This window comes from Malania oleifera, chromosome 5 (genome assembly GCF_029873635.1).
Source record: "Malania oleifera isolate guangnan ecotype guangnan chromosome 5, ASM2987363v1, whole genome shotgun sequence".
NCBI classification, from domain to species: domain Eukaryota; kingdom Viridiplantae; phylum Streptophyta; class Magnoliopsida; order Santalales; family Ximeniaceae; genus Malania; species Malania oleifera.
In genome coordinates, this window is record NC_080421.1 from 36,571,314 (window position 1) to 36,578,625 (window position 7,312).

The following is a 7,312-nucleotide window of genomic DNA, read 5'->3' on the forward strand; positions in this document are numbered from 1 at the left end:
AATTAATCCTGATTTACCTTAATTGACTAAAGTAAAAAATAAAACAACCCGAGAGTTTCGGGCGCTTGTCCCTAAGTTTGGTCGCCTGAACAGAAACAATAAAAAAAGTTATTTTTGAAGTTTGGGTGCTTGAGATTAGGTTTGGTTTGCTGACCAAAGGTGATTTCCATTATGTTTGAGGTTCGGTCGTCTGAACCATAGTTCAGCTTACTGAACTGCCAAGTTTGGTCACCCGAGGGTAAAATGAATCGTAAGTTCGGGCGCCCGGGGATGATGGAAAAGTACATGGTACAAGTTCGGTCGACCGTGGACATTCAAGTCATTTGAGTTCAGTCGCCCAAATCCAGGTCAACTTTTTGACCATTTTATGGTTTGGTCGCCCGAAGCAATTTGGCTTGCCAGGTTCAGTCACCCGAAGTCCTTAGGATTTTTACCTGAGGTCCATTCTTGGATTTTAATTTGATCCCTAATAACATGTAAAGTATAGTGGGGTTTTGTGCACAAGTGTGAGAACCTAAGGTTTATCTAAGGTCATTCTGAGCATATTTCCCTACCATGCATATGCAGATTATTACAGGTCATATAAAATTACCATCCATAATTAATTACAACCTAGAATGAAGAATATAAAAACATAATTACAAATAAGATACAATATTCTTCAGTTTTCTATAATATCACCATACGCCATCATGATATAGCATTATTCTCAATTCCATGCATAGAGTGAACCTGCATACAAGCCTTATTACAAATATCAGAACTAAGTGTTTTTATCATTATCAAAATAGGATGTGACCAACTAGGTCAACACATTTTCCTCTAATTCTATTTAATTTATGTGGTTGTGGCACAAATCATTGGTCATATTGTACAATACATTGAAGATATTTATCATCTAGGACAAAATATTACTAATAAAAAATCAAGATAAAGTAAAAACACATATACCGTGAGTATAAATGGAAAGAAGAGGTCCCTAAAGAAAGTTCCAAAGAAGAAGAGGCAAAGTGTAGGGCCTTATGGTCAATTATCTCAAACTCTAACAACAAAGTGAGTTTTAAGAATTCTTTGCACAAGGATATGGTGTTACAATTGAAGTGCCTATTATTTGTAGCGTCACCTACTATAGGAGAATATATATATATATATATATATATATATATATATATATATATATATATATATATATATAGTAAGAGATATGATGCTTCATCTTCCACACCTTGCATGTAAAAATGTAAATTTTCAGTAGCATCTCTTTTTTTTTTTTTTTTTGGGCATTCCACATTTTACTAAACTTGCAAATTTCTGATTCGTATTGATGTCATCAACACCATCATCCCAAAATTATAACCTTCAAATACTTCTCCACAAATAAGTTGCATGAAGCAATTATAGCATTTCAACATCAAGTTTTGAGGACCCATTTGAATTGCCAATATTTGGCGACCATTTTAAAATCAAGCAGGTTAATTGTTATGGGATTTGGTAAATTAAGCCAAACATGGTTCTTCCTTAATGGACTGAGTTCTTTGAATCAAAATCTAGGTTGAATTCCCTTGATTAGATGAAGAAATAATCTTTAAACCTACAAAAGGATTAAAATAGCATAACACCAGTAGGATAATACTTATGCAACATGAAATATATTACCCTTTAATATGAGGGTGATTGTACTTAAGTGCATATGCTTATCGTAATAACTTAACTATTATGGGATTTGGTAAATTAAGCCAAACATGGACTAACTAAAATTTCAATAAAAAGTTGTTGTAATATGTTGCTCATAAGTTGAGTGCAATGCATATACAAAGAGAAAACATGGTTGAAAACAGAGTTTCTGGCTTGTAGGAGGAAATTGTTGAGGATTTTGTCTAGGTACAGAGAAACAATCGAGGATTTTCTTGTGTTACATCAACTGTTTGGTCTCAGCTTCAAACCATCGGCAGTATGTCTGAAACCGTCGATGGTTTCACTCTGTTACTCAGCGCTGGTTTTCAAATTTTGAATTGGAAATTTGCATAGGTTTGGTTTTAGGGGGAAAGCATCTGGGAGGGTTATATATATATATGTTGTATTTTGTAATCCAAATGTCTTTCAACAGAAGATAGTGAAAAAACTCTGTTTTTTGCTCTCGTGGATGTAGGCATTGCCGAATCACGTAATTCTTCATGTTATTGTATTATTGCTTTCATATAATCTACATTATTGTTTTTTTCTGTATATTTCACTATTGGTTGTTATGTTGTAAGATTGTTTGTTTTGGCTGCGCATTAATTTACACAAAAAAATTGGTAAAAGAGCAATTGGTTACAATGGTTTCTGTAATTTCTTCTACAAAGTTTGGTGTTATTAAGTTCAATGGAACGGGTAATTTTGGACTATGGAAAAGAAGGGTTAAGGATCTGTTAGTGCAGTAAGGTATGGTAAAGACATTATACGGAGGTCAACCGAAAGGCATGGAAGAAACAAGTTGGAAGGAGTTAGAAGCGAAGGTTGTGATGACTATCAGGGTTTATTTGGTCGATGACGTTTTGTATCACATAATGGACGAGGAATCTCCTATGGCTATTTGGAAAAAATTTGAAAGTCAATATATGTGTAAGTCTTTAATGAACAAGTTGTATTTTACATAAAAAATGTATTAGCTTAAAATCGCAGAGAGTTCCAATTTGAACCAACACATCAATTTATTCAATTAGATTATAAGTAATTTGATGTAGGTTGATGTGAAGTTTGAGGAAGAAGAAAAGACATTGATCCTATAGAATTCCCTACCTGCGTCTCATACGCAAGAAAATATGGTTACGACTCGAATATGGGGCAAAGAAAGCCTAAATTTGGAAGAGATAACAAGCACTCTACTGATTTTTTTTTTTTTTTCGAGGGTGTGGCTCACATTCAGAGCAGATCACATGTACCAAATAAAACTACATGATGTGAGGGATAATTCCATGAGAAGAGGTTTCAAGAAGTATGCAGGAGGAACTTTGCTTAGCAAAAAATCGTTGACGGTTTGGTCAAACCATCGATGGTTTTTATCAGTGCAGATTACGTAATTTGAATTTGGGGGCTTGTATATTGGGCTTATCTGGAGGATTTTCCTCTAGGGGATAACTATAGTTGTAGTTTAAGTTTACTAGAACTCTTCTATAGGCATTATATGGTTATATAAACATCATTATGTAACATAGAATAGATTGAGCTTCAAGTAAGCTTCAAAGATAGTTCTAGTTGTATTTTTTATTCTTCTTATTAGTGCTTGATCTTTTCTTGAGTATATTTTATCATTGACTAATTGCATTAGTGGTTGTTGATTGTTTCTTCTTTGATTGTGTGCTTCCACTATGCGTGTTCAATTTGAATGAACGTCAACAAGTGGTATTAGAGCTATTGGTTCATCAATGGTTGGGGTGTAACGACCTGTTTATTTTTACTATATACATATATCATACTTATATTTTTTTCTCTCTACATAACAACAATCATAACTTTGATATCCTGGTAAAATGATATAATCATGATCAACCTGGACCCATGGGTATTGGGGATATACTTGTCATACATCTCTAATACCTAAGCAGTAGAAATATAAATTACATACATGCCATACAACAATGGGCACAATACCAGAACTCTACTGAATTTGTCATATATATATATATATATATATATATATATATATATATATATATATATAGACACACACACACACACACACACAAACATCCATAAAAGGACCAAAAAGCGCCCTAGGGTCTGCTTACCCTTTTGACAAGGTAGTTCGGTCAACCTCTACTACCGTGGAGCTTTATCCGCCCTTCTATTTGGATTTCCTAAAATGTTTGTAATGCTGGGGTCAGACACCTCTCACTAAGGGAGATAAACTAATATCAGTGTGTGGCAACATGAGTATTATCGTACTTAAACATGAACTGTACATAATATATTTATATTTGATAAAACTAGCTGTATAAATACTGAGTAAAACATGATTCCTCATATCATAATAAATAACATGCTAAATTCTAGAATCATGTAAACATCTTCTATAATTGTACAATACTGAAATAATACCCAAGATGGATCGCTAGCTGATGTCATGTCTTACCCCCTATATAACACGATTGTGTGGCCCGTAAGCGGGACCTAGCAATGGCTGGCCGACCATGCTAAGTCAACATATGTCTATAAGTACGATGGGCTTGCCCCACCTGGTTTGGATTGCCATGGGGACACTTGCACTACATTGAAGCCAGATCACTTGCCATCTCCCACACTCTACTTGAGATGTGTGGTAGCACAAACTTATACTTGAATGTGATCTTATCATATAGCTACGGTACCGTGATATGAAATCTAGACTAAGCCATCTGGGTTTCGATAACATATAGTACATTTCATATTACTGATGCATAGCTATTTCATATCTTAAAGTAATATTAGACATAACATGCATAATTATGACATCAGCGCTGACCATATCATAACATATAAATCACGGCATCTGCGCTGGCCATATCATAACATATAAATCACGGCATCTACACCGACCATATCATAACATACTTAACATAAAATTTCTACACTGTTTTACATAATATTCTCAACTATAGTTCATGTATTGTTTTTATGGTTTTTCTGAAAACTGTCATAATATGCTTGTTATAGAAACATCATAATATTCTGATATAACATAATTTTCATGGAAATTTATACTTATGCCACACATATGTGGGTAATACTCAAAACATAAAATCTAATCTGAAATCATATTTTCTAATAAAATGTATTAAATCTATTTTCCTATTTAACAATAGTATTCTCAAACATTATCTTATAACATATATAATTTCTGAAAATAAATGTTGTATATCAATAAATAATTTCATGAAAGATGTTGACTTAATTTATCCTCTTACCTGACTTACTGAGAAGTCCATAAATCTAATGAAACCTACTCTTGTGTGCTCCTAGGTCAACACCCTAAAATTTACATTTCCTAACAAATCAACAATCACCAGTATAATACCTTTCTACACATTCCCCCCAGTCCAAGAATACCAAATAACTTATAAAACTAAAATAACCAACTTACCCAAATTTTAGGATGGTGCCTAAATGCTCTAAATCAAAATTCTGATCCAGCAGTATTGTAGAGAATCTTCCTAGGAGTAACGTGGTGACTTCTGATCATCAAACTAGAGAGAATAAAAGCCGAAATTCTAAAGAGAAGTAAGAGAAAGTTAGATTCTAGAGAGAGAGAGAGAGAGAGAGAGAGAGAGAGAGGGATTGCATGTAAAAATTCTCGCTGAATCCCAAGTTTGGCATATTTATGGAGTGCTGCCTCATTGATAAGACACGTGGCCTCATCAATGAACCTAAGAAGGAGGTTCGTCGATGATATCATAACCTTTGTCGATGAACTTCAGGTTTTGAAATCAGCCCTCTTGGTATATTCTTGTCGATGAGACACAAGTTCACATCGACGTTCCCAATAAGGCTATTTGTCAACGAACGTTCTGCGTTCATCGACGAGACCCACCTAAGTCCCCCTCTAGAAATTCCCTTTCTCTTATTCCTTTTATTATTTAATTGCTATAATTATCTGGGTCTCTACATGGGGTCTCTTCAATTAAGTTCAATGTGAACAAGTTTAATGGAACTGGTAATTTCTGACTTTGGAAATGAAGGGTAAAGGACTTGCTAGTGTAGCAAAAGATGGTGAAGGTGTTATATAAAAAGAAGTCGGATGACATTAATGACGCAAGTTGGAAGGAGCTTGAAGCAAAAGCGGTTTTCATGATCAAGTTATGTCTAGCCAATGACATGTTGTATCACATCATGGATAAGGACTCGCCGACGGCGGTTTGGTTGAAACTGGAGTGCCGATACATGCCCAAGTCAATTTCAAACAAGTTGTATCATTCGCTTAAGATGGCAAAAGGTTCAAATTTCACTCAGCATATCAACACATTTAATCAGATCATTAGTGATCTATGGTGAGTTGATGTAGAAACTCGAATCCAGAAAATAAAGAAAATAAATTTAAAAGAGACAAATAAAGGAAAAGACAAAAAAAAGAAGGAAATTGGTTTGGTAGGGCCCAAACCGTCTACGGTTTAACTAAGTTGGGAAAAACCGTCGACGGTTTCTGTCAGCTGAGGAGGTCAACTACCAAACCGTCGATGGTTTTGTTAAGGTAGGGAAAATTATCGACGGTTTTTGTTAGCTTTACCGTGAACCCAAGAGGGGGGGGTGAATTGGTATTTTTAAATTTTATCTTCTAGGTATTCCTCCTAGCAGCAGTATGTTCACAAGCCTAGGGTCAATCCAGTGCAAATAATGTAAATATACCAGAAATTAAATAAAGCAGTTTAAACAATCATTCAAGCACTAGAAAGCAGTAAAGAGAAGATGACACGCAGATATGTTATCGAGGTTCGGCCAACTGCCTACGTCCCCACCTTGGCTAACCAGCACAAGGATTATCACAATACCTTGCTCACTTAAACGGGTGGAGCGACACCTATACAAACTAGGTCAAATTACCACAGGGCTGACCTCAACCTTTACAACAATCCTTATAGGGCTGGATTACCGCCCCCTCAGGCCACATCTGGAATCTCTCAGATATACAATCAAAGGTACAATACAAGAGTGCTTTCACGTAAAGCAGATTTGTACCAGCAATGCACATAAATACAAACACCACAAATGATTTAATAATGTAAGCTCAATGTGGTCTAAGTAGATTAACTCTCAAAAATGTTTTCTGTCAATGTAGTGAGTACGTGAGAGTGTCAATAAAAATCCGTGTATCTTAGAGTGTTCAATCAAACGCCTTCACACAGAGTATTAAACAAGCCTCAATAATATTACTCAATAGAATGTGTCAATCATATGAATGTGTATATGCTTAGATGGTAAAATAAATAATCTTTGTTTTTGGCAAATGATATATATACTTGTATAAATAATACCACAAAGATTAATATATCACACACATGAATATCTATTCACAAATATATCAATATGAACACCACAAGATATTCGAATATGTTTGAAAGTATTTTTGCAATCCCCAAACAAAAACGAACTTCTTAAGATATTGCTATGAGAATGCAATACTTGGGATGTCACCACAAGTCTTTCTTAGGGTAGGCTTATTGGCAAAGCCTCCTAAGAAAACTTAGGTTATGCTCTCAAAAGATCGATTCAATTATGCAACAATATGGAGAGCAAACCTCTAGATAACAATTCTCAATACACTTACAAATAATATGGATGAATGAAGAAGGTAAGCTTG